The 27,941-nt window shown below is 43.7% G+C and overlaps 1 protein-coding gene across 7 annotated transcripts in view; it reads right to left on the bottom strand.

Annotated features, from left to right (window-relative positions):
• ARNT2 (aryl hydrocarbon receptor nuclear translocator 2) overlaps positions 1 to 27,150 on the bottom strand; it is an 803,119-nt gene extending 775,969 nt beyond the window's left edge. For 6 of the 7 annotated variants that reach the window (XM_085644710.1, XM_085644711.1, XM_085644712.1 and 3 more), the window contains exon 1: positions 26,523 to 27,150. The gene's annotated coding sequence lies outside the window, so the exon portion shown is untranslated. The remainder of the gene's footprint in view (positions 1 to 26,522) is intronic. The other variant, XM_085644714.1, reaches the window with a different exon arrangement.
• Positions 27,151 to 27,941: the final 791 nt, after the last annotated feature.

Here is a 27,941-nt window from a genome sequence, read left to right as displayed (position 1 = left end):
GGCAAGAAAAAAAGCTGCATGTTACCTCTACGCCGTAAGATTGACTTGGAACCTGGATCATCCATACCTAAAAATATGTAGTTGTGTATATGCAATTACAGAGTCAGAGACAGAATAGCTCACACAATACTTAACTAATGGATTTATAAAATCATTACAGCCCAGACTCTCCTTTATTGTTGGGCTGTAGAAGAAGGGGGATATACCCTGCATGGACTCAAGAGCACTGAAAGGATCCCAGTCAGAAGCAGGAAGCCACTAACCACTGATTTAACCAGTAATCATTTTTTACCATAGTAGGCAGGAACAAGGGATAACCAACCTAGAACCCACACCCCCCTAAATGGCTATGTATTCTTTTTGATTTGTCTTAACTTTACAAGTGGGGCATAGCCCTTATCCCATAAAGCATGTAAATTTAGGCAATTTTAGGGTAGACAATGTAGGTGTATCAGAGTAGGGAAATCATATCACCCGACGCCTGAACCATATAGATTTTTATAATGGGCAAGAAGATTTAATGTCTATTTTATCCGACGGACAAGTAGACATAAATCACTAAACACAGATCGCTGCACTCCAGCTCTCTGACTCCTATTCTGGAAGCGCACGGTCGCTGCCCCAGAAGTGGAGCTGCGGAGCCGACACAAACAAACACAGAGAGAGAACTGTGCGGTCTCTGTAGCTGCCAGTATGTAGAGGCCAGTGTGCGCAGGAGCAGAGGGACAGGCACAGGGGCCCCAAAAGCAGAGAGGGGCAGGGTCCGGAGACATAGCACAGGCCCGGGATAGGGACCCCGAGAGGCAGCAGACAAGCCTGTAGAGGACTGGAAGACAGGGGCCAGGGAAGGAGCTCAGGGACAGACCTGGAGAAAGGAAGGCCATGCCAGGGGATACACAGGGGCAGAAGCTGTCTGGGGGTACTTAGGACAGTGGGAAGGAGACGAGACTGTCCTCTCGGGGCACTAGGGGAAAAGCCAGTCAGCGGATGACCAAGGGGAGACACGGACCAGACAGTGGGACAGGGAGAGGCTGCCTGCCAGGTAGATATAGGTGGAGAGACTGACTGCCCTGGGGCAGAGACAGGCTTGTGTTAGCTCTGAACAGTGCAGTGGGCAGGCTGCTTGGAGGGGAGGCCTGGAAGAGACTATCCAAGGGTCAGAGCCAGGTGCAGAGGGAGAGACAGCTGAGGGATTACAGACAGGACGGGCCCAGCAGGCAGCAGCATGTGAAAGGGGCCCCGGGAGGGGCAGAGGCCGGAAATGGAGAAAGGGGCAGGCACCAAAGGAGGTGAGCCAGGAACGTGGGACAGGAGAGAGACACACTGAGGCAGCTGCTCTGGCCCTGGGCACAGAGGAGAGAGAAGAGGCTGCAGGTAAGGAAGTTCCAGGGATGTATCTGTGGAGCAGATACATTACCAGTGCTAGGATCACACTCAGCCTTCAGTCCATCATAAGGCTGCAGCCATGGGGGCATAGGCGGCACCTCCTTTCATGGACCATCCTCACTTGGCACCGTCCCACCTTCCATGACCCTCCGCTCACACCCCAGTCATGTGATCTCTCCTTCTCCTCGTGGGCATTGGCCTCTCCCCCTTTAATGATTCACCTTTTACCAGCCCTAACCAAAGAACCTACTCTAGCCTCCGCCTGAAACCAGTCTCTTGTGCCAGCTACCCCCCTCAGTTTCAAAGACTGTACTATAACCCCTGCCATTACAGGGGCCTTACCTTGCACAAACTTCTTCAAACGTCCAAGTCATCGCTCGCTGAAAGACGCCTCCCAGCATACACAAGACTGCCTCCTCCCCTGCGATTGGTGCAAGGGCTCGTTGGATCCGTTCTTTCCAGTACAAAATATAATCATGCTTAAAATGATGAGACACTCAGTGATGTACAGTTATCGTGTGTCTTTCTCTATCCTGTGTATCCCCGATTCAGGCGGGATGGGCCCCTTAATGCACCAGTCTTTTGGGAGGAGAGAGTAGGTCTTACCCAGATTACTTCATATACCCCCTCTCTAGGGCTCAGGGAAATAGTCCCCTCCCACTTGCCTCTCTGTATGCATCCAAGTCACTTTAGTGCAGGGATAGAAGCTTCCCTCTTTCCTCTCTGTGCCCGTCCCAATGAGCCCTCTGATCCTGGTGCAGGGAGAAGGGTTCCTCCTTCTCTGGGCACGCTGCATATACCCACTTCTGGGTGCAGGGAGGTGGGCTTCCCCCTTACCTCATATCTTACAAACATTTCTCCTCAGCGCAGGTTGTTGGTCGTCCGCTTTTACCCGTCTCTAAAGTCCTTGTATGCATCCCTTTCTAGGTCCATGGAAGTTCGCTGTATCCGCTTTTCCTCTGTTACTTTTCCTCTCCGTGAACATACCACAATAGTAAGTAAGTAAAACATTTCTGAAGCGCAACGTAAGCCAGAGCGTCTTGGCGCTGAGGGAGCAAATGCTTCACATAGGCTTCGAAAAGAGTTACCTTGGCTTGAACCGCTTCCTAAAAGAGCATCTGTTAGATTGAGATCTAAAAGGGGCGGGCAAAGCTTTCCAAAGTTTAGCTGCTCAGTAGAATAGGCCTCTACCACCCCACTTTGCCTTTCTGATCCTATGGATGGGGACAAGGCCCTCATTAGCTGACCCTAAGTCCCGCTGAGGGATGTACCAGACAAAGTGTTTCTGGAGGTCCTGAGGCCCACCACCATACAGAGCTTTGTGCACCAAACAAACTGCTTTAAACTGAATCCTCTCTTGGACAGGCAGCCATTGGAGAGCATTAATGCTGTTCGATATGGGGCTGGATTTGGGAATTTTTAACAGCACCCAGGCTGAAGTGTTCTGTAGAGACTGTAATTTTAACTGCAAACGTTTATCTATTCCCAAGTAAAGAGCATTGCAGTAGTCTATTCTAGATAGAATCAGGGTGGCTATCACAGTCTTCTGCAGCTCTTGTGAGATCAACGGAAGAATCTTTCTCAGAAATTATAAAAGGGAAAAGCAGGAAGATGTAAGATGGTTAATCTGTTCAGAGAAACAGAGTTGATCATCGAACAGTACTCCAAGATTACTTGCTTTGTTTACTGAGTCGGGACGTGGACCAGCGTCAGCAGGCCACCAGGAGTCATTCCAAAGAGGGGCGCTGTTCCCAAACACCATCACCTCCGTTTTGTCTGTGTTTAACTTGAGGTCGTTTTCATGCATCAACCTAATGATGTGTGCCAGGCAGTTATGAAACTGACTTGCCACAGAATCTACGTCAGTTTTTGTAGATAGAACTGTCTGTGTATCATCTGCGTAAGATATCACTGAAAAGCCATAGTCTCGAATCAGTTTTGCTAAAGGGGTGACATAGATGTTCAATAAGGTGGGAGGCAATGAAGAACCTCGAGGATATCCACAGGGGAGAGAAAACTTTCCAATGGGTTCTTAGTCTATTGGATGGGCTCTATTCTCCAGTTCTTTATGCCGATTCACTTTATTTACACCCCTTGCCCGTGGTATCACATGTAGGTTTTCAGTTGTGAAATGTAGTTAATTGTACACTTGCTTCTTGACCTAGTGTTTTAGAGGACTAAGAACAGTGGCAGATCAGCCTCTTTTAGAGGACTGGTGAAACAGGCTCATGGGTCTTGTGTGACTGTAGGTATGGTGATGTGTGGGCCTGTGTTATTTGGGTGCGAGTGGGGTGCTGACTTGTGGCCTGGTTTAGGAGGGGGTTGGGTGCCGATACTGGCATGTGTGTCTTTTTTAGGAAGTATAGGCTCAACTTTGTTGCAGGGCTGGAGACTCCTGGGCCTAGTCGATAGGCTGGAGACTCCTGGGTGTGCTCTAGAGGGCTCTGGTCCGTGGGACAAAATTAGGGAGGCACTGGTGCATATGCTCAGTTTAGGAGTTGACTGGCCTAAGGGTTGCTGTTTTCTGAGCCAAGTTAATATCGCAGGTGCTGTTTTCTGAGCCCGGTTTAAGTCGAGAGGGTGCGGATTCCTGGGCCCAGTTTAAATGTGGGTGTGCCGGTTCCTGGTTTCAATATAATAGGCAAAGTTGGCTGGTTCCTGGAGCAGGTTTATGCACCATTAATTCTACCCTCACATAAAGCGGACTGCGATATCATCATGGAGTAGGTGGGACAAGTGGATTTTACAGGACATGTAGATCTCAGTAGCATTTTGTCCCTTGGCCAAGTAGATTAAAAAAAAATTCCACACCCCTGGAGTATAAGCAATATTAGATCTAAGTCTCTTTTTCTATTGTTCATCCTTAGAATATAGGCAGATACTGTATTTTTTTATGCACATTATTATTGGAGCATCTTCTATGATATATATGCTTAGAGCAAATCATTTCTATCGTGCTTTGTCTTGAAGGAGCATATATCATTTAGAGCCAGAGAGGGTGATGAATGGAAAACTGTGTATAGCACCCTTTTGGCTGAATGAAAAGTCATGCCTTTTGGCCTCTAGAATTGCCCACGCTACCTTTCATTTTTTTATTGATGAAAACTGGGGTTTTGGGTGTATTTCGCATAGTGTACCCGGACAATATTTTGATTTATTTTGATTCCATTTAAACACCTGTGAAACATGATCAGGTAGTGTTGCAAAGATTAAGAGATCATCATGTGTTTTGCTAAACTGTGATAAATGTGCACTTCAGCTCACTTTAGCTGAATTCTTGAGGTATCCAAGTAGCCCACAGAAAAGTAAAATGAAGAACTAGTTTGTTTCAGCAGTCACTGGCCTACTCTTACTTTTATAAAAACGCTTTGCAAAGTGTTCTAGGCTTTGCTAACTTATATACAAGATTCATTCAGAAATGTTCTGAGAACAGAACAATTACCATTTTTTCATAAGGGAGCTACCTTTATATGCTTCAAATAAGCTGATTAAGCCTTTATTTTTTTGCAGCAACAGTTCTCTTGTGCTCCCATTTTGCAACAAACAAATACTGAACTTCCATTACTTGTTAAGACAGATGCCCTATAGCGTGCTATGGGAAAAGGTCTGTCCTAAAAAAATCCAGTCACTGGAGAGGTGTATCCAGTGGATTACTCTTTGTAATAAATTCTCTCCTGCATAATTAAATTACACCTTTACAAAAAACTTTTGCCAATTAGGAGAACATTTGATGAATGAAGACAACAGGACTTTACGGTTAATATAGTCCACTAGGGCACTGAGTCCTAAACAGTTCAGATAGATTCTGATTAAGACATGGTGATTAATTATAAACTTTGTCCTAGCAACTTAGTCCTCACAATAGGAGACTGAATGCTTTATCTAGACAGAATCAACCTGAAAATAAGACTAATACGTTCACTAAAACTCCAAGGCTCTTGTCCGTTGAGATCCAGAATAATCATACAACAGCTTTATTCAATATGGAAGCTTTTCTGATGAGAGCATGTACAGTGTAACAGTCTACTGTTAAAAAAAAGTGTGGAATAGAGAGCATGAGATAAAAGTGAGTGGCTGTATATGTTCGCGGTGCTCGAGCGAATGGGCTTGGGTAAGACATTCCTCGAGTGGGTCAAACTCCTATATGCAGAACCAGTCGCACAGGTGGTAATAAACGGGCATATATCAGGGGCTTTTATCCTGCGCCGTGGCACGCGGCAGGGCTGCCTGCTGTCTCCCCTTATTTTCGCCATGACCCTGGAACCTCTTGCATGCTGGATACATGGAGACTCATTGATACGGGAAATGAAGTGGGCCAATGAGTGGGAAGATAGAATCTTGCTTTAGGCGGATTACATCTTACTGTACATTGCTTCCCCCAGCTCCTCCATTAGCATAATACTCCAAATATGCTCTAATCATGGCAAGTATTCCGGGTACTCCATAAATTGGTCAAAGTCAGTGGTGTATCTACTCCGTGGGCCGGCGCCGGCCTTACCGGTCGAATGTGAAGCCTTGTTGTCACCGACGGATTTCGCTACCTAGGCATCTACGCCACGGCTGACCCGTCACTCTTTTATGACCACAACCTGCTGGGGCCTCTGACTCGGCTGCAAAGTGATGTCTGCCATTGGCGGACACTGGTTCTTTTGTTACTAGGACGCGCAGCGCTTATATAAAATGATGACCCTGCCTCGTCTACTCTACGTGCTACAGAACACCCCATACACGGTGCCTGAGAAGTACTTCAAGGCATTAGAGGGGGGAAGTTAGAACCTTATTGTGGGATGGGAAAACCCCGCGCATCGCGGGGCCCAAGTTGGTCCAGGGGTGGTATGATGGGAGAATCGATCTACCGAGCTACTACAAAGCAGCACACCTCGCTATCATAAATAAATGGGTATACGGTGCACAACAGGACCCTGCGTGCCAGATGGACATGTGGCAGATGGGTGTAGGGGGATATAAAGAGGCATTGTATACCAAACCAAGTAAACAACAATTCACTGGCCCCACTGCCCTCACGATCACAGAATGGCACTCCACCAAGTTAGGTTGGACTAACAGACTGACAAAAATGACGCCCCTATGGCACGCAGCCCTGCTGGGCAACCTAAGCAGAAGTAAGGGATTTGACAAATGGGATACCATAGGTATATCACATGTGTGTGACTTGGTAAAAAGGGGGAAAATATTAACATTCACAGATCTGCAAATGGAATATCAACTGTCCACGCGTGAAATGTTTAGATACCTACAAATTCAACATGCCCTGTAGGAGGCAACTAAAGACATACAGGGGATCCGAGAATCCGCACTGCTTGAGGACAGATTGCTCGCAGACCCCATGATCACCAAAGTAATCTCACTCACGTACAGGAAAATAATCAATAACTCATCAGATCCACTGGCAGGCCTGTACGCGCGCTGGCAGATAGACCTGGGGGAACTAGAGGAAGAGGATTGGCGTGAGGCGCTATCCTCCCCGCGAGAGGTGGCCATACCATCGTGACTGCGACTGGTTCAGCTAAAAATATTACACCGTGTCTATATCACATGTACCACTTTTATATAAGATGGGTCGGATCAGTGAGGCAGAGTGTACACGGAGGTGTGGAGAGGCGGGCACATTTTTCCACACAATTTGGGATTGTCCATTCATCCAGGGGTTTTGGGTCGCAGTGCATGAGGGGACAGGAGATGTATGTGAAATCACCCAGGCCTTGTCCCCAAAGACGTGCTTGCTCAATATCTGGGATGCTACGGACTTAAGTCGCATGGAAAAGTTATGGATGACTATGGGTTATGCGATTGCGAAGCGAAATATCGCACATAGATAGGGAGTCCCGGAATCGCCAACGATAACGGAATGGGAACATGATGTTGGTTGGTGCATGTTGGCGGTGCGTGCAGTATACATAAATAGAGGATGCCCCCCAAAAAATGGGATAAAGTTTGGGGGCAATGGAACATTTATAGCGGTAACATTTGCACCTCTCTGTCAGAACGGGAGAGAGAGCAACCAGGATTACCGAATGGTGCCCCTGGGTTGAGTGGGGGCAGGGGGTGTAATACATGGGATGTTTAACAACGAGAAGGATTGTCTATCAAGATCCATCATCGATGGACCATTTTATTACATCACCTCGGCTGACCTTTTCGAAAGAATTAGCACACATTTTTGCACATAACATTTGATTACATGGTAAACCACAAGTCTTGATAGCAGACAGAGGTTCTCTCAAAACTCGTGTGCAATATGCAAAGAGTTAGACATGGAAGTGTGTTCACTAGTGTTACAAATGAGTTACACCCATTTAGTCCACCATTTAGTCCACCAGGATGTTTCTCTTTTGATCACCTGGATTTAAGATCCTTACACTGTGCAAGTTTAACTACCAGTCTCACTCCCGTAAATGGACAGAGTATGTTTATATCAATATTATTCACCTTTTAAGATGAGGCCGCTGTGGCACAGCTAGAACAAGGGGCACTGGGCAGGTTACACATGCATACGTGTGTGTGGGGTGCACTACAAGGATAGGTGCGGACATGGGGGTATGGCTTAAAATATTAGTGGCCATTCATAGATAGGTCAGTAGGATTTATTGGAAAAGTTGTAGTGTTTTAAATGTATTGCCCATATAGTTGAAATCTGCCTTAAAGTGCAGTTAGGTATTACACAGTCCAGTAACGTGTCAAACTGGAGTAATACATGCACACAGAGTTTGATTTTTGCAGGTCCAAATAACCCACATATACATCATGAATTGTCATATTTCTCTGACTCCACTCAAACAGATTCCATCCTTTTGTCCCATCTGCTGCACCAAATTAATTACTCTGCTTCCCAGAATAGGAAATAAAGGCCTCCCCACACAAAAGGTGCAATTATCAGTTCTTAGAAGCGAAATGGGTCATAGGGGAAATCTGCATCTGATAATTAGCTGTCACACTGCGCCTGGGCTGTGATGGCCCAAGCCCTCTTAACAAAGGAGGGAGCCCAGACATTTGGAGTCAACACAGGAAGGGCTCCCTTTGAAGTTTTGGTGGACAGGGATGTGGCAGTGATATCAGCTAGGATTGGAGCCGATGCCGCTAGAGGAGCTCTTCACAGAGAAAACTTGACAGAGCCATATTAGACTGTCCCAGAATGCTGTGCAGGAGGGGTGGTACAGGGGTGGGGGGGGGGATGATGTGACATCCTATGGTATGCCAGTGGTGCTGTACCCTTTTACCCCCTAAGAACCAGTTGCGGGTGGGAAGACATGACAACCAGGAGGCTATGGGGCAAAGGAATGAAGGCTGGAAGGTGCTCTGCTGGCTGGCAGCAGAGGGGCTGCGCAAGAAGCACACAACTGCAGGAGAAGAGCAATAGGAATCAGGAAAGGAGAAGGCTGGTGCAGAGAGCCAGTAAGTCCAGCTACTCGCAAAGTGTGCCTTGGTAGAGGCCAGGAGGCCAATGTAAAATACTCCTAGTTGCTAGAGCGCGCCATCAGGAGTAAAACGAGGCAATGATCTTCAAAAATCAGCCCAACAGGTCCTGAGATATGCACAGATCTGACCTTTGACCCAGAAAAAGAAAAATGAAGCTATTTCTACAGATACCTGTGGGGTGAGCCAAGATCCAGGAGTCAACGCAACAGTGATTTTGGTAATTTATGGGAAAGAGGGGTGTATGTGGAGCCTCCCTCCCCTCACTCAGTTTATGCTCTCTGGGGCTCTCATCCTCCAGGGTCCCAACAAAAAGGAATAAGAGGACCATTATTCTGTGACCCCAATAGACAAGAGAAGGGGGCACGCAGCACATCCCTGCATAGAAATGAGCAGCTCTCGCTTCCCATGACTGGCGTAGCGGGGCGCAAACTGCAGCAGCACACCCTGCCCCCAGGGAGACGGTAGGGAGAAGGAAGCTCCCAGCTCACACGCCAGCGAGGAACTGTGCTGGCCAAGCAGGGAGCTGGCTCTGCAGCACAGTAGTGGGCTCCCCGCAATGCCATTAAAAAAGGAAAGAAAAAAAAAAAGGAGGAAAAATAAAGAAGGAAGACTCTGGGTGCCCCCTAGTGGGACCGGGGAACCTAAAAACAAAAATAAGTGTGACGTGCATCAGCGAACAGCAGAAAACGAAAGCGTCAAAGACGGTTATTACAGATTCCCTTCTCCCAGCCATAATGTCCTGTGTGGGCTAATTTGCATATTTTTTTGTTGCTTATGTGGCCCCAGGCTCAGTAGGACACCACAAAGGTTTTGCCAGTATGTTGTGAGGGCCCCCCCCTCTAGAATGCTTTACAAAGTTGTCTTAAGTTTAAGAGGGTAGTAAATACATGCAGGACATGACAGGAAAGAACAGGAAGGGAAAGGTTATCACTAATTCCAGCACTCCAAGAGTTTGAGATTAAGCACGCTGGCTCTGGAGTGCCAAGACCCCTAGTGGTTGGTCTTATGGCTACATAGTGTGGAATGAGGAATGTGAAGAGAGACTAACAACTTGGGGATTGTTGAATTGCAATGTTTTACTTACATTTTTTTCAATATAATTAATAATGAACGCTGCAATGCTTATAAGGTATTCATTTTTATATGGTTATGTGATTATTAATCCCATTTGTTTTGCCGGTGAATCGCATCATGAGCTTAATGTTTTAATAATGTGAGGACACCATGATAAGGCCGATAAACCTGCCTTATTTCTTGATGTGGTGCCCCCCTTTACAAAGCCAGTAGGTCTGAATGATGTAAAAAAGGATACCCCCTTATATTGTGATGTTTGATTTCGCAGGCACCGACTGGACAATAATTTATTGCTTGCCAGCGGATAGAGATTACTAGGCCACACCACCTTCCCTGCACAACTAATAACCCAATTTCTTACAACTAGCTGTGATCCTCAGGTGCGCTGGTAGACAGAACTAATAAATCAATGTGAGCTTGGTCATGCACTGGAATAAGTAACTTTTGGGACCTGGTATTTCAAGAACTAAGTACTATTATAGACGTGCAGATACTACCAGACCCGTTACTGGCCCTGTTGGGGTACTCTAAGCCACTTCCTAAAAATGTTCGCCGGTTAGTAGACATGGAATTGTTACTTGATAGACGCTGTGTGGCAAAACACTGGTTAAAAGGCCCGCTACCCTCTATTGCGGACTGGAGCAGAAATATGTTGTTTTGCAGCACGCAAACAGAGATTTACAGTGAGCTTCTCCCCCTGCGCAGTCGCCCGAAAAACTTCTGGGCGCTATACCATACATATTTATGGACTAAAGATGTGACGATTGGTGGTGGTGGAGCGGAAGTGCGGGGGGAGGGGAAGACGATGGAGCACTAACTACAGACTGGTAATAGTAAGGTAAAGGGGGATTGCGCTGTGTATTACATACCAACAACGTATTACCATTGATCAGGGTTCGGTGGGCCAGGGACTGGTAAGGGCTCTTACTATGTTGTAATCCATTCTACTCGGAATATTGCTGACTCAGGGGGTGCCGAACGTAAAGGTCTGTGGCATGATAGCTACTGATACGATTGTATGTAAGTTGATAAGCTGATTTGCAGCCTCCTTGTGCAAACCTGATTTTATACTGCAGAAAGTTAGATCTCCTTTGTTTTGATGAAAATGTCAATAAAGTCTTAATAAAACAAAACAAAACTATTAAATCAATGTGTTGGACATGACCTAGGGTAAGAAACATTAATTCAAGAAAAGGATTAGAGGGAGACACTGTGGATAGCAGAACTATCCTATGATAGTATTAAGCATTCGGCCATAGGAATATTACGGTGTCTTTGCATGTATGGACATCAGCAATAAATGCCTAGGAACTTTGCAAAGATACTTTTTAAAAGGTTTCCACACTGCAATCCAAGTTTTTTCTCCATTTATCACTGACAAATTTTGATCTAGAACTGTGCATTTACAATTATCATGGCCTAATAGAATTCCTTTCATATTTCATGTATTCTTGAGAAAAGCTTTTGGATGTAGGCAACCGATATTTGGTGGTCTGGAAGGAGTACTACCCTGAGAAACGATCACAGGAGCTAGCCTCTAATATTTATTGGTCAGCTTTACTTAAAGAACTTTACTGTAGTCATTCAGTAAGCCTTGGTCCCCCACCAGTGGCGGAAGGGAGAGGTGGACTGGGGAGGCAGGAGGGAGTAGTAGGCACTGTTATGGTTCAGGGATCATACTAAGCTGTTTGAGAACAAGTGAGGAGATGCCACTGTCAAACTTCATGCGGTCCTCTTGAAGCAGAAGAGGTCAGAAGTGCATACATAATGTGGGAGCCGCTTGGTGTGAGGTTTCACGTCAGAGGCACACACTCTAGCAGAAGAACATTGTTGCAGTCAGGACATACTACAGATCCTAGTGTGTCACAGGGCCGTTTTTATTGATGGCAAGACCTGCAATTGTGGCAGCCATTTTGGATTTGGAAAGTATATGTTCTTTGGGTTTCAGACAGTTCATTGCAAAGCAATCAAGATAGTTGCTGCACCAGATTTCTGTGGTCAGAGTAGGAACCAAAGTACTATGTTTGGCGAGTCTAAACACTTTCCAACATTCATGCACATGGCTCTAAAAGACCACAGTGCCTGCGGTCTTGCAACTGGTATATTACATGTTGTGACCAAGGTGTTGCTGCGGCGGACTTGTGGCTGTGGTGAGTACTTTCCATATCTATTGCTGCAGGTGTGAGTATTTCGACTGTATATATGTTGAATGCATATACATGCATGAAACATGTAGAAAAATACTACCTACCCTTTGACCGAATTCTGCCTATATGTGGCCAGTCCTGCAATGGGTATATGGCACAAAAAGGACTTGCCTGTAGATCGCCATAAACAGGGTCCTATTCCTCAGGGTGAAGATGCTGCTGTGAGAAGGGGGGACTTGGAGAAAGGGATCCACACCGACTGCTGCTGGAAAGAACAGGAAAGGGGTGAGTATGCACCCCAAATACTTAGTTTCTGCCAACCTTTAGACGGATGTCCCATTGCTGCAGCCAGATTGTGGAAAAGCCAAAGGATATTTGGCTGACCTCCTGTGTGGCTACAGGATACAACAGGTAGCTAGAGGCCTTTCCCTAGAAGTGCCCAGATGACCATTGGCAACTGGGACTGGACTTTGCTGTTGTCCCCAGCCAGACACACAGAGTCTCCGGAGATCCTGGAGGCCTTAGAAGTGCACTCCTGTGGTTGTCTTAGCAATAGACGAAAGTTTGGAAACACTAAAAAAAACGTTACCTCCAGAACTTCAGGGGGGCCTGCGGGAAAAAATATCTGACTAGTAGTTCCACGGCACTGGAACAAATGTCAGCTTTGTCCGGCTCAAGGCTCCTAGTACCTCTGAAAAACGACTAAGTCCCATTCTGCGCTGGGACTTAGAAACCTTTCAGGGAGAAATCACAAAAGCTCCAGAGGTACCAACTTGCGCCACTTACCTGGGCTTTGGTTCGATAGCAGCAGATATAATTTCACTGGCAGCCACTTAGGGAGGATTTTTGTTCGGAAAAAGTGCCCAAGTTCTTTCCTGATTTTCACCAGGACCTAATCAACTGATATATCTGAGCAGGGCTCCATCGAGATAGTACTCAAATCGCACCTGGCTCCCAATTTACCACTTCAATAGGTTATAATGGGCGCTTTGCCCTTTTGGGCACTATTTTTGCTTAAATCTTTAAAACAAAAATCAAATCGCTAGTTCCTCTTATGGATTTTAGCCATTTTGGTCATATTTTACTCAAAGGTTTGTCTGTATTTTAAAATTGGCTTTAGTGTGTGTTGTGTGACTTTTTCTACTGTTTAATTCTTAACACACTTGCTTTGATTTAAGCCGGACTGCTTCATATCCTGTTACCAGGGATTAAGCACATGTTTATTTTATTTATTTTGTGTGACATCTAGCAGATGGTGGCATTATCCTTTAAAATAGACACTTGTCCAGCCCAAATAATAACCCACTTTCCTACAGTCAAAATATGGAATTGAAGGTGCTGACAATGCTGGAATAATAACTGCTTGTTGTAAAGAAGAAAGGTGTAATATTAATGTGTATTCCTTTTGTTACGACTGATGAACTGGTTATATTACGAAGTATTCAGAACACTGTTTTTAATTTATGAATCACTGAATGTTAATAGATGCTGCACTGGTATTTCAGCACTAGGAAGTTCCAGGAGTGTCGGCCATACACTGGGAAATTAAAATACGGAGACGGACACATGGTATTATTTGTCTCATTAGGTGTAGAGTACTCAAACTTATCAAGTACAATACTAAAAGAGCTCATTGTTGCTTAGATATAAACTCTTCATACGCATGTTCTGAGATCTAGTAATGCGGTACAAAAGGGGGTGGTGACGGACGGAGCATCAGAACCAATCAAACACTCACACTCAGTCAACAGATCTGGGTTTGATCCATCACCGTTCTTTAGCCCACTCTGCCACCCCAGTTCAGACATGGCCATATGCAAATCAGTCGGACCCTGTGCCTCATGGGAACAGTCCAGCCCGAACTGCCACGCCATGCCTTCCCTGGACCAGAAACCAGCTTTGATTTGCTCAAGCGCTCCGTCCATCATCCCCTTTGGTATCGCTTTGTTCGCCCTAATTTGGCAGGGTATGCCCAGACGTGGGTCCCTTGCTCACTTTGCCACTGGATTCAAGATAGCCTGGCTGACGAGGGTTATGAACCCGAAACCGGTCCCAGGATGCTTGTCTCCGGTCCAGGGAAGACATGGCTTGGCAGTTCGGGCTGGACTGTTCCCATGAGGCACAGGGTCAGACTGATTTGCATATGGCCATGTCTGAACTGGGGTGGTGGAGTGAGCTAAAGAATGATGATGGATTAAGCCCAGATCAGTTGACTGGGGGTGAGGGTTTGATTTGCTCAAGCGCTCCGTCCATCATCCCCTTTGGTATCGCTGAGATCTAGTACTGCCTGCATCTTGTTGGTGTTTTACCTCCTGCATGTTGGGCAGGTGTTAGATTTTGATCAAAATGTTGGACACACTGTGATCTTATGTCATTTTCTCCTGCAGGTCATTGTAGGGTTTTTGCCCTTATATCCAACGAAAAACCAAATAAAATTTGTTGTGAAGATATAAACTCTTCTGTAGAGTAGGTTGAACCCATCTGGAACAGTTAAAATAGTAAAATATAAAAATAGATAAAAAAATGTTTTTGTTTTTTTAAGAGTGAAATATCCAGTGTCTTTGTTTATTACTCCTTTGTGCTGCGCCCCTTCCACCAAGTCCACTGCCAATCAGCACACTATCTATTACATGGTTATCAGTTGGTTCTGGGAAGTGAGGAGATTAACATCATGCCTGTTGTATATAGACTGCTAGTTTAGTGCAGGTCTGTAAACAGGTTACGCTAAACGTATGTCCATCCAAGAACGTCTTTATTAGTGTAACTGCTAATATCCAAAAAAGAATTAATCTCATGAGAGATGAACAATGGAGACTTTCTTTACCCTTGATAAGGGAAACGTGCCAACTGTTCACCCTACTCTTCCTTAAAGTCCAAGAAACTCCAATATTGCTTCTATAAAACCTTCTAATACGAGTGTCTCATGAATATTCCATAACATTTAATCCCAGTGTGGCATGACTAGTTAAAGCTACAATTACTGCCATTCCATGTTGTATGCATTTGATGTGAGAAGGAACATCTTGGATTTACGCCAATCGATTAAATCAGATCTCAGTCCAAACAATAAAGTCACAAATAATAAAAAATAGGTTATTGTTCCAGTCTTAACACACAGGAGCAGGTCCTCTGCAGAGACATATAGAACTTCTCTGTGTTTACCGAATAACAGCCCAATGTTGGCATTTCTGTCCGAGAATAGTTTTCTAGCCATGACAAACAGGAAAGGTGATAGTGGGCACCCATCTCTGAACCAATACTTTAGCATGAATTGTTGCAACAATATCACACTGGTGCAGAGGCTGGCAAGGATGGCTAAGTGATGGGTTATAAATTATACACATTATACCAACCTCAATTCGAAGCTTCTTTAGTGCAGCACAAAAAAAATGACCACTCCAGGGTTAAATGTCTTGCATTTAGTAGGGTAGCCAGTACATCATTCAGAGCAGCTGGCTGACCTAATGTTAAACAGGCAGAAGACATTTGAGTAGAGCAACAAAGGACACAGCCAAATTGAGCACCATAATTAATATTGGGATGGGAGACATCAATCTCGCAGATATCGCTGTAGCCATGGGTAAGTCATAAAACAACCTGTAGATAAGTATGCACCAGGATCTTTGAAACTAGCTAGGAACAAAGATGCTTTCTTGTTTTCCTTTTAACAACGTTATGTGGTTTTTGGAAGTGCAGATAAAAAATGAAATGCAATTTAATTTGGCAACAATAAAACACTAGGGACAGTGTTGATCGTAGACTTGAAAGACTCTACAACATAGTTCACAACAACATCATGATGCTCCTGAACAGGCACATGGTTCTTTTCTGTCAAGTTCGGAAACCCAAGCCCCTGGGTAAGTATTCATTTCACATAACAACTGCAATCTAAAAATCAGCTAAAAGGTCACTACACTCTCAACTCATCGTAGATGCTGAGTCGATGAACTATAGCTAAAAAAACATCAGCTGCCTTTGGGTAGTTTCACAGCAATTTGTGTGCAAGGTTAGGCAGATAATTCCTGCTACTTGGAACCTGTATATTAAGTAATGCTACTTGAACCTAATATCTCACCCTTTTCAAAATGGGATGTATAGTTTTCATGGCTCGCGCCCGCACAGCCCCTTTCTTTATCAACTCGATAGTCACTAATTACACCCCCAGTCGCACACTCCGCTCCTCCAGCCAGGCTCTTCTCACTGTCCCCCGTTTCCGTAAGTCTAGAGCAGGTGGTACTAGGTTCTCTGTCCTTGCCCCTCGCTTCTGGAACGATCTTCCATTCTTCATTAGATCTATTGTCGCCTATCCACATTTCAGGAAGGCACTCAAGACTCACTTGTTTGCCCGTGCGTTTCCCTCTCACTGATCTCCCTTGTGCTCCCCTCTGCCCCGTGTAATCTATTAGCGCCAGGAAACCGCTTGGTCACAGTGCGCTCTACAAATGTTTTCAACTTCAACTTCATCTCATCACCTAATATCATGTTCATACCTTCTACCTCCGGTGTTGGAGGAGGAAAAGCAGTGAGTAAAAAACATTCATATAAAGCAGTCTTACTAACACTACTCTTCTCTTAGTCCCAGGTCATCTATATTTAAGCTGCAAAAGAACGCACTGATGTACCAGATGACGATGGTTCATAAAAACAGGAAACATGGGGTCAGCAGGAAGGTTTGCGTAAGCTAAATGGCATTTTAGAACAATTTTTCATGTTTATATTTTACATGTTCTTTTAGCTTTTTTGCTTCAAATGATTTGGATTGAATATACTACTGGGAAGGCAAAGTAAATGCTTTCAACCGTAAAGGTGTTCCTTTAGGATAGTCGAAATAAAAAAAGAATAAACAACCTAGTAAAAGCAGCACTTCCATAATTAGGTCATGTTTGTCATCTTGTATGTATGTACGCGTATTCCCATAATTAACTAAGCAGTAAAAATAACTTCATAATGTTGACAACAGCAAAATCATATTATGGCAATTGACTCTTTAGTCAATACCACTGAAGTTTTACTTACCTCAGAAAAGAAAAACAAAAAGGTGCATCCTATGACGGTTCTGCAGTTGATAAACCGTAGTAAGTAATAAGATGAATATTTTGCATAAAAAGTTTGTGAAATACACTGACAGTACCTTAATTCACCCTCACAAAGTTACACATGCAGACCACTCAAACTAATAAGGTTCCATAAAGAAGATCGTTTGGGACCGAGTTTAGAGAGAAGTACAGTTACGCAATATAATGTAAATTTAAAACTAAAAAGAGCCACCAAGGAAATATAGTTGTGGCCTATCCGTTTCTTTCTTATTTAATAAACATGTATAAATCTAAATGCCGAGGTGATTTATGCATTTTACTCCAGAAAGACAGGAAAGATGAGAAGTTAAAATAAATTATAAACTGAAGTTATGAAAATGAGAAGAGCATGAAATATGTTACCAACAAGAATATATTATAGCCCGTGTTCACCAATTACTTGGCCTCTTGGTGTTTCATTTCGCAGACTTAGGTCTGCAATTTGTGAGTGTTCACAACAGAAGGTCTCAGTGGATTGGAGTGAAAGTTTTCAGATTACAATTTACAAGGGAGCATGTAACATGGTCCTCACTACTATATACCACAAGAAAAATTATTCGTTTTTTTAGGGTGGTCCACACCACTGCTTGGGGTACCATACAGGGCAAACTAAAGCAGAGCAACAGATTATGGGCCCTCAGTATGGTGTAAATCAGAAAAGTGGATCTTCAGTTTAGAAGCTGGGATATGGAAATCAATTGGAGTACACAAGAATTCTACCAGACTGAAGCCATGAGCTTAAAATAATGAGATAATAGTGGCAGGTCAATAATTAGAATGACATTCGAAGAAGGTGTGCAAGTGTAATTTCTAAGGAATCGTTTAAAATAAATCAATTACTGTACCTTTAGGTTAAGGAAGATTTTAGATCCAATCTAAATCACAATTTTAATTATTAATGAAAAGGTATACATGCGTGGTAAACCCAAATAAATCTCAAGATGTTATAGTGTAATGGTACACCTAGCTAAAAGAGGCTGCAAACTGAGTAACCCTACAGAGTGCGTCACTAGAAGTATGTTTCACAACAACTAATTTTGTAAGAGCAGCTTCAAAGTTGCTACAAAGAAACATTGATACCACCATTTAGAAATTATTCAGAAAACTGTAAGTATCTAATTTCTAATTACTTTAGTAGGACCTACTTGTAGACAAATACATTTTGTGACTGTAGATACTTTTTGTTATGTACAATGGAATGTGTATGAAACTGTGAAGGAGTTTGATGCAAAAAAATATCTATGTATCAGTATCATTTAGTAGATGTAGCTGCCACAACTGGAGGATATGCAAAGGAATGTCTCTCAACTAATTTATACAGTGGAAACAATGCCCTTTCCTGCAGGTCGTACCTTTCAAAATTGCAAATGCCTGGTCAACCTCTTTGGAAAATTGGAGGTATTGCTATACAAGATGCCCAAGATGATTCTCCAATGTAATAGTCTTATATACACTGCACCTATATTTTGTACTAATCCTCAGGATTTCTTCTTGCTAAATGTCTTGTATTTGATTTCACTACACAGAATAATGTATCTCCCCACCCCGTCCTCTTCACTACAGACATTCAACTAAGGTGCTAGGCTTGCTTGGGAGATCTCTAAAACCTTGGGGGAATATTTAAGAACTCTATCAAAACAATATGAAAGAATCTGCATCTGTCTAAACAAGAACACTGTACACAGCAGAGAAACGAAGATTATTTAAGAACACTCTTGAAGAAGCAGCTGTAGGTTGGAAAAGAAACAACTCTAGAAACAAGAATTGGCAAAGCCAATAGGTCTCGCCTATGTGAGAGCTATTGGCTTTATCAATGTGTTTTACCCATGTTGTACACAAGTGTGGCTGCTGTTCGTTATCGCTAAAAGTTAGTGGGGTGGGGTAGATTGAAGTGGTATAGATTGGGATAGAGTGGAATGGGGTAGAGTGGAGTAGAGCAGAACAGAGTAGGGTGGATTGGAGTAAAGGGTTGGGTAGATTAGCGTCGTAGATTGGAGTGGGGTAGACTGAATTGGGAGAGATTGGGGTGTAGTGGGGTAGATAGGAGTAGGGTAGATCGTGGTAGAGTAGAGTGGGTTTTACTGTGGTAGATTGAAGTGGGGTAGATTGGGGAATAGTGGACTGGGGTAGACTGGTGTGGAGTGGGTTAGACTGGGGTGGAGTCAGGTAGATTAGAGTGGGGTGGGGGTAGATGGGAGTGTGGTAGGTTGGGTGGTTTATAGTAGGGTAGAATGGAATGGAGTGGGGGCAGATTGGGGTAGGTTGGCGTGGGCTAGGGTGGAGTGGGGTAGAATGGAGTGTAATGGGGTAGATTGGAGTCAAGTGGAGTAGATTGGGATAGACTGGAGAGGGGGAATGGGGTAGATTGGTTGGAAGGGAGTAGATTGGGGTGTAATGGGGTGGTATTGTGGGGCCAAGTAGTTTGGAGTGGGCTAGAGTGGAGTGGGGTAGATTGGGATGGGGCAGATTGGAGTGGTGTGGAGTAGATTGGGGAAGAGTGGAGTGCAGTTGATTGGTCTATAGTGGAGTGGGGTAGATTGGAGTGGGTTAGGTTACAGTGGGCTAGATTGGGGTAGGGTGGAGCGGTGTAGATTGGGGTGGTGGAGACTGGAGTGGGGTAAATTGTGGTACAGTGAGGTACATTGGAGTGGAGTGGGGTAGATTAGGGTGGAGTGGGGTAGAATACATGGATTAGAGTAGAGTAGATTGGAATGGAGTGGGGTAGACTGAAGAGGGATGAATGGGGTAGTTTAGAGTAGGGTAGATTGGGGTAAAGAGGCGCAGACTGAGGTAGATTGGAATGGAGTAGATAGGGGTAGATGCAAGTGGCGTAGACTGGGGTGGGATATATTGGGGAGGTGTAGATTCTAGGAGGTTAGATTGGAGTGGGGTGGTTAGGGTAGAATTGAGTGGAGTGTGGTACATTGGAGTGTGATGGAATGGGGTAAATTGGACTGAGGTGGAGTGGGGTACATTGAGGTGCAGTCAGGTCGAGTGGCGGGGGTGGATTGGGGTACATTGGAGTGGGGTGGATTGGGGTTGATTGGGGTGGGGTAGATTGGATTGCAGATGAGTGGATTGAGGTAGGTGTGGAGTGGGATAGATTGGGTTAAACTGGGGTAGACTGGTGTGGAATGGGGTAGACTGGGAGGAGAGAAGCAGATTGGAATGAAGTAGATTGGAGGGAAGCGGGTGGGGTAGATTGGGGCACATAGGAGTGCGGCTTATTAGACTGGGGTAGATTAGAGTGGGGTAAGTGGTGTGAAGTAGAGTTGCATAAAGGGGAGTGGTATGTTGTATCATGGAGTGAGTGGTGTGGATTAGAATGACATGGAGTTGAATGGCGTGGCATGTCAATGAGGGTCTTAAGAATGGAGGGGTGCCGAGTGGAGAGGCATGTCGCAGAATGGAGTGGCACAGCATAAAGTGGAAGAGCATAGAATAGTGTGGAGTGGCTTAGTATGGAGTATGCATGGTGTGGCAATGCACTGCTAATACAAACAACACATTTTCAATTGAAATAACCATTACATTTGCACCAAAATACTGTTTTAATGTACACAAACAAGAAGTGTGCAAATGTCATCACCTAGCGTTTTGATTGTATTCACACACTTCAGAATTATAAAAAAAAATTACTTCATTTGTACCAATTCTGAAATATTCTGAAACGTCAGCACAGTTCGTTTTTTTGTTGTGTGCTAGAAACAAAAACATACTACACCCTCTGCTCTTAAATGGGTACTCAGCATGACTGTCACATAAATTCTCTCACTTTTAAGTCAGAGAAAGAAAAATAAACACCTATCTCCCTGGAAGAGAGAGCCTGAAATTTGAGCTATGTCTTTGAATGCACAGCAAATGTGACAACATAAGAACATGATTTAAAAGGCCTGTTTACAGAAAGCGACTGTGGAAGAATACAGTGAACAAAGTTTGGGCAACCGAAGGGACTAACTCAATCAGGACAGCCTAAAGCAAATAAAGCCAAAGAAATAGACACTAGAAAATGGGAGTTACAAACCACAAAGCCAATTGTAAGAGCGGAATGCATTCTTAGGTAAACTTTCTGAAAGTCCCCAAGCTGTATTTAGCAAACCAGACAACTGTGCTGTCTGGCAGGCCTCGACCTAAAAATAGCATGTGTTATACAGAAGTAGGAGTCAGATCTACATGAAATTTAGACTCAAGTCCTTCTACAGAAATACGACCTGCTAAGTAAACCGTTAAACTTGGTACCCTGAGATGCTATCTATTGGTAATCTTTTTCTTGAGTCCTTCCCACTTTCCATTGTTAACACTTTTATTAACCGTGTGAAATTTATTTTTCGTAACAAGGAGTTGCTGGCTTTAACCCAACTAATAAAAGATGCAGGCTACCAGATGAATTAGTACAGAAAGGTGTAACTGTCAGGAATAGAGGGCATTGTGTGAGATGGAGAGAGCAAACATTTTACTACAAGTTATAATACACCAGCAGTTGTAATATTTTGACTTGTGTAACCCAGTGAATCACTACTGGCAGCTGGGGACACCTGGATAAGCAATATTTGTGATTTGAACTTCAAAACATACACAAACCTAGAGAAACATATGTATTAAAACAAATACATCAATTATTAAATATTGATTTACTAACAAAAAAAATATTCACAAATAAAAACTTTAATTGGAGGGATGGAGTTATCAAAAACTTTGATTTTATTTCTAAAATAAAAAATAGCTGACTATCTTTTTGGCACCTAATTCAGATTTTCTTGTTGTCACCCATGACAATGCTTCAATTGAGGACACCAATCACCCACACTAGATTTATTTTACTGCAGTTCAGCCGCTCCCACGAATCAACCTAAGGGCATGCACATAACTTCAAGTCTCCAATTTCAAATTCTTTCACCTTTACATACCGTTTTAAAGTGCTAGAATTTTACATTTTGCTTTATGTACTAGCAGTATTAACCAGCTGCAAGATAAATACTGAATGTATTACATACATGTACCAACACAGTCACTCCATTTACTCTGGCAGGTGTCTGTTATGAGAAATCTTCATCTGTTGGCTTGTACCGGTAATTACAGACTACATTACAGACAACCCGATAGTCTATCCTGCTATCAACATTTTAGTGAGCAAGAAATCACATCACTACCTTTATGTAAGTCTAAACGTTTAACAATTTCTCTGCCACTCTTTTGCCAACTGAATACATATTTATTTGGGAAGTTGTAAGTACTTTGTTTCTAAGAACAGCTTAGTAACTTTTCATTTCTATGAACAGCTAAGTGTAAGAGAAGAGAATAGGGTTGATTGTGAATCGCTAGTCTTCCTGGAGTGCGAAGTGCCAACTGGCAGAAAAAAAGTTGATGGTATTGGCTGATTCGGCTTTACCATATATCATGGCAAAAACTGGGACAAGTATTGTGGTGGGGTCAAGTTTGAATTGTTACCTTAGGACATTAATCCTGCAGGTTAAGGTGGCACATGGATTGATGAGCTTGGTTACACAAACCTAAGAATTCAATTCTGCAACCGGGAGACTGTTGTCAAAGCTTATATCGCTAAATGTGATGACAAACTGATAGAGTGGCGTTACCATGGGGACCGAGGGAATCAGATTGAATCCCAGGGCACCAGAACAAATGTTCCTCGTGTCAAACTCAGATTTTGGAACATATATTGCTCGGGAATTTCCCAGTGTTTTAGAGAAAAAGTTAGGATTGCTGAAGGGTTTCGAATTTAAGGTTAATCTTGAAACAAATGTTCTGCGATTTGTGCACAAGGTGAGTAAAGTACCCAAACCAATGCCTGGTCCTCTTAAAGAGGAGCTTCAGAAGTGGTCTAGGCTTGGGGTGATGGAAGAAATGGAGTCCTCAGAGTGTCTCACTCCAGTTGTGTTGACACTCAAAGAAGAGCTAAAGAAATAAGGATGTGTGTAGATTTCCACAACCTCAATACACACATTGGAGTGCACCGGCAGTCGCTACATAGCTTCTTAAAAGCTCTTACTATGTGTGGGGGAGGAAGGCTGTTGAGTGTCATGCACTTATCAGAATATCACCAGATTCCATTACATGGTGAGTCCAGTCACCTTTCATCACGTGTCATGCCTCTGTGAGCACTCTGATTTGATGAATGCCCTTTGCATTAGTGTCCACTGCTGCATGCTCATGAGGGTGATGAAGATGGTTCTCAAGGGTATGCTGCAGGTCTTGTTTTTTCAGGACGACATCCTTGTGTCTGGTAAAGACAGGGAAATTCATGATGAATTTCAAGTTAGTTCTGGAAACAAATGTAACTCCAGTCGCACTCTTAAGATGGGCAAATGCAGATTCAGAGTGACTACTGCAAATTATTTGGGCCACACTATATCGCGGGAAGAAGTAAGTCCCAAATTAGAATTGGCTAAAAGCACAGTAAAGGCACCCACAACAGACGAGCGTGATCAGGTCCTTTTGTTCCTTGGTCTTGTGTAATTTTGTTTAAAATTAATAGCCAACTTTGTTGGTTTAGTTCAGCGTCAGATTAATACTTAAAAAGAGTCGACATTTGAGTGGTCAACAGACTGAGAAGCAGTTCAAATCTATTAAGAATGCATAGGTATGTTGCCAAGAATTGGGCATTGCAATGAATGTAAAAAGAAAAGCCGATGCCGGACTTTTTAATCTTGTTGCCATACTTTCTCAGGTCGTTGATGGTGAAGAGTGTGGTATCATTCAATTCATGCTCTCCTTAAGGGGTAGAGGAACATTACACAGTTATTGATAGAGAATCTTTGGAAGTTACCTGGGTGATTCAACATTTCAAGTTTCGTCCTTAAAGGTTAAGTCTGACCACTGTCCCTGAGAGCAAATGTATTTGAACAAACATGGAGAGAATTTGACCAATAGGATAAGGAGGTGGGTGGAAGGCTTATCTGATTATAACCTTTAGGTGCAATATATACCAGATGGCAAAAATGCAGCTGATTGCTTATTGTGGTTGCTTATTACCTGTGATTTTAATGCAGACTACCCAACCTGGCAAGAAAGACTACATTAGGATGCAATGGATGCTACTGAGTAGAAGCAAGCAAAAGACAGTGATACATTTTCAAAATTATCAGTGAGAATGTGGTCAGGGTATGGTCTGAAGTCGAGGAGCCCCAAGGCTATTTGAGAGGATCCTGAAATGGAATAACTAAGCCTCGTTTATGTAAAACTTCTCAGAGGCACTCAATTGGTCCTAACAGTAGGCCTGAAGGAGAAAGTAATCAACTTGCACATGAGGGACACCTGGGAAGGTACTGGACTATGGCCAGCATACAAGAATTGTACTGGTGGCTGGGTCTTGACCGCAAAGTTCAGGGTGATGCGAAAGGAACTGTTGGACTTGTGCCAAGAATGATAAAAGGAAAATAGCCCACTCTACCCCTCTTGTTTGGGTGGAGATTTCATCTGGACCTTGGATGAAATCGGGGTTGAACACCTTGGGCCCATTTGAGCTCTCGCCTCTGAAAGAGCGTTATGTTTTGTTGCATGTTGATTACACTTCCCAATAGTTGGTGACTAAGGGCCCGACTTAGATCTTGGCGGATGGGTTACTCCATCACAATGGTGATGAATATCCCATCCGCCAAAATATAAATACCATTATATCCTATGGGATTTATATTTTGACTGATGGGATATCCATCACCATTGTGACAGACTAACCCTTCCGCCAAGATCTAAATCAGGCCCAGAGTGAGTTCAGTAAACATGAGAGTTGTGATTGAATTTTTAAAAGATGAGATCAGTAAAGTTATCCCCAGTTTTGTTGTCATGGAAAATAGTTTGCAATTTGTCTCAGGTGCTTGAGATTATTAAAGCTGCACTTTATTCACCCCAGGCAAACAGCCTGGAACCGATTAATAGGATGGCCAAACCATGTGTGACAAGAGTGACGGTTACTAATGTTCATTCAAGGATGTGTTGTTCAAACTCTGATGGGCTCATCACAATGCTCCCAACTATGAAACGTCTCTCTTCCTACCTTGAAAGGAAGACTACCTCATTCCATGCTCTGTCCCGCATGGTTGTGTATCAGAAGGAGGAAGAGTGAAGGTAATGTTCTTAGATCAACATGCTATCTATGCCAGGAGGAAACGGAATCAGTGGAAATATAAGACCTGGTTTAATAATAAATACTTTATGATCCGTGTTATTGAGAGTTGCTGATTTTGTTGTTGTGTAAAAGCCAGGGTCAAAAACTTCTGTATCAATTTATGGGAACCATTTATAAAAGTAAACTCTCAAGATTGGTGAACTTTAGCACTGTTTCTTAGTGGTCAAGAATCTTGCTGTTCCCACCACTGATAGTCACACACCGACAGTGAACGTTCCTCTTTCATAACTATTCATGTAATGTTGGGTAATTCATGTAAGAGTTAGAGGTGTAGACCTAACTGGTGAAAGGACTAGTCTTGAAATGGTTGTACTGGGAAGACCTTAGTAAACTATAATTCCAGGAAGAGCTTACCTGAAAAATTATACTGTGTGATGTGCTTCAATGGATGATATAATATTGATCTTCCTATTTTGGGGTCTTCCATTTGACCTTTCATTTATTATTCCGGTTTTCATATTGTCCATGTTCTTTGTGTCCTGATACTACCTTCTCTGCTTGCTCCTACTTCCTGTTCATGGGTGTGATCTCAATGTTTTTTTTCCATGACAAGTGCACCATAGTTGTGTTCGGTTAGGGTTGTTTAGGAATGAGATGTGTGGTGCTTATACTGATAACTGGTTTAGTACAAACATCACACCACACACCACGATGGAACCTGAGAGGTGGTATACTCGTACATGCAAATATTTGCAAAGCAAAAGGAGGAGATTAAAAAAATATTATCGGCGGAATGTATTTTCCCCATTGTATTGAAGTGGGGATAATTTCAGGTGAGAGACAGCTACTCCTCCTGACCCGGGTCTGTTGGCATGTATGTATATTGCCTCTAGGCTCGATAAGGTCCCAGGGCTGGCAGTAGGATTCTGAACTGCCCATCAGAGTTGTTAGTTGTTTATGTGTTGTGCCTAAAGCTGCAAATAAACCAGGACGTGCCTTCACTGTGCATGTGTCTTCATGGGCACCAACATAACAGACAATCAAATACAACGTTTTACTGCTACGCTGATGTTTATTGTACGAACAATTCGACTGTGCATACATAGTATGAACACAGAAATAACTCACTCCAGCTAAATGGAATAAAGAAACGAAAAGAGGTCTATTTTGTATACCCCATGTTCCTACTAAATGCAAAAGTCGATTATGAGTGGCAAAAAAATGTTGTGCCTTGCCTCGATTGCATTTCCTTTGAAACGGGGTGAGGTTCAAACCTATGGGTGGGAGTGAGAGGTGAGAAGATACTAGTTATGCACTTACCTGTTGGTTGCTCTTTTCTTCGCTACTGTCTTGCCTTTCGCTGAGTGCGAGTGTGGATTGGTGCGCTAAGAAGCGTCTGACTGGGACAGTCCTGGATGCTGTGTGGCACAATAAATCTGTGGACGGTGCTGTGACGACGGCTAGTACTGTATGTATTCAGCTCAGTCGGTCAGTGCTCAGTGCGTGTGAGATCCTCTGCCAGGGCTGCTGCAGCGCTTAGTCTCCTTTGTGCTCTGCGATGGATGCTGTAAGCAGTACAGGCCTCCTTCAGCCCTTTGTGTCCTCGGCGACGTCTGCTTCAGAGCAGAGGAGTTACAGGTGCTATACCTTTTCCCGGTGCGACTGATGTGCGTTTTCTGTGCTGTGCGGTGCCCGCAGTCTTCATCCCGGTATGCGTGCTCGATGCTGTGCTCCTTCCCGGTACGGTGGAATGCAGAATGTTGCGATTGGCGGTCGCAAAGGGTATGGGCAGCGTGTTGACGATGCTGTGCGGAACCCCAGAATCCGTTGGTTTACCCCGCTGTGGTGCGTTTGTGGTGAGATGGTGTTCCGTTATCTAGGGCCGGTGGCAAGTGACTGGTTCCCATTAAAGGAACAACCCTTAGCAACGACGCACCTCCACGTGACTAGCACGTTAAGTCACGACCGAGCTCGGTGCGTCATGCCTATGTATGAGCGGGAACCACCAGAGCAAATCCAGCGTTGTGTCTGTGGCCTTCGTCCTACTAGAGCGTATAGTGATATATATTTTTTGTGTCGCCGAGTAGATACATTTTAAGCTTCTTGAAGCAGTGAGTACATGTTGTCGGGTGATTCACTGGGCTGGGGACCCGATGGTGGGCCAATATGTGGCCGTTGGCGTTTATGCAGTCTCATGAAGCTTTGTAATCAGGGTCTTCACCTTTCTCAGATAAAAATACCGGTGATTTGTTTATGTTTAGGTGTGCTGGAAGGGGCAAAAATTGGTAGGTGAATATGAATTAATATTAAATGTGAAGAATTATTTTTACCCTGGCACTTACCAGTAGCGATGGTGTGGGGAAGGGTAGTGTCAGATGGGGTTTGTGCCCCAGCTGTATTTGATGTGTGCCACACCTTGTGCTGTAGCTCAGCTGTTGAATGTGTCCAATCAGTGGTAACACAGAAAAAAAACACGGTAGACCTTGCCACGCACATATATTTGTCCATCTGCCTTTCACTGCGGTGTATGTTTGAGGCAATGTCTGAGCCCGCGTGTTTGGTTCAAAAAAAGACTTTCTATGGATGTGTGTGTGTTTAGATATATATATATATGTGTGTACCCATATATACAACAATATGTGTGTGTGTATGAATGTATATACATTATTTTTTTCACAAAAAAAAAAAGTTTACAGGGATGTTATAGTTTGGTCGCCATTTCACTAGTACAAAACCAGA

The sequence above is a fragment of the Triturus cristatus genome, chromosome 3_1 (assembly GCF_964204655.1).
Source record: "Triturus cristatus chromosome 3_1, aTriCri1.1, whole genome shotgun sequence".
In the NCBI taxonomy this organism is placed as follows: domain Eukaryota; kingdom Metazoa; phylum Chordata; class Amphibia; order Caudata; family Salamandridae; genus Triturus; species Triturus cristatus.
Note: the sequence above shows the minus strand (reverse complement) of the source record. Positions and strands in the feature narration are given on the sequence as shown.